This window comes from Pygoscelis adeliae, unplaced genomic scaffold, assembly GCF_000699105.1.
Source record: "Pygoscelis adeliae isolate BGI_AS28 unplaced genomic scaffold, ASM69910v1 Scaffold197, whole genome shotgun sequence".
Taxonomy (NCBI): Eukaryota; Metazoa; Chordata; class Aves; order Sphenisciformes; family Spheniscidae; genus Pygoscelis; species Pygoscelis adeliae.
In genome coordinates, this window is record NW_008825105.1 from 2,528,997 (window position 1) to 2,529,752 (window position 756).

The following is a 756-nucleotide window of genomic DNA, read 5'->3' on the forward strand; positions in this document are numbered from 1 at the left end:
TCAGTGGTGGATTTTGAGGGCAGCAAAATGTTTGTTCTGTCAACACGTGCCTAATCCCCAACCAAAAGCTGATGAAAAAAGCCATGGGGGGGGAAGGATGGGAATAAGCTGCCCTTTGAAACAAAGCTCTGACAGTGACAGCCGCAGCCCCGAAGGGGAGGACGTCATCTCTGGGGTGCACGACGCTTGGTGCAGCTGGGGAGACGAGGGGAATGGGCTCCCCCCACCAGCACCCCGGTCCCTGTGGGCACCCTGCAGCCCCAGCACCCTGCAACGGGGCTGGGAAGGGGGAACGGCTCTCCAGCTCCAGCCTGGCCCTGCCACAAATCAGTGCACCTTCTTAAACCCCCGCAGGAGCCCGAGCACCACGTAGGGGGTGCAAGAAACATATCCTTGCTCCGAAGTGATTGCCTCTCTCTCCCTTTAAGCAAACCAAAGCCAGCGAGTGTAGACAACGCACGGCAGCATCCGTGCAGCAAACATCCCCTCCACACAGCCTGGGACATCCCTGTCCCATGTCCCTGCTGACCCGGCGCTCGGCTGCGACACTGTGTGAGCCCGTCACGAACGGGCTCACCCTGAGGACTGGCATTTTCAGATGACCCATAAAACCTTTTTCCTGGTGGGATGAAACGAAACTTTGTCACGGCAAGGCTCGTTTCCAGGTTGGCTGGGGCTGCAGGCTGAGCAAGCGGCGCTTCCCCTTGCTGCCCACCCCAGGGCAGCTCCTCCAGCCCAGCCCAGCCACCGCCGCCG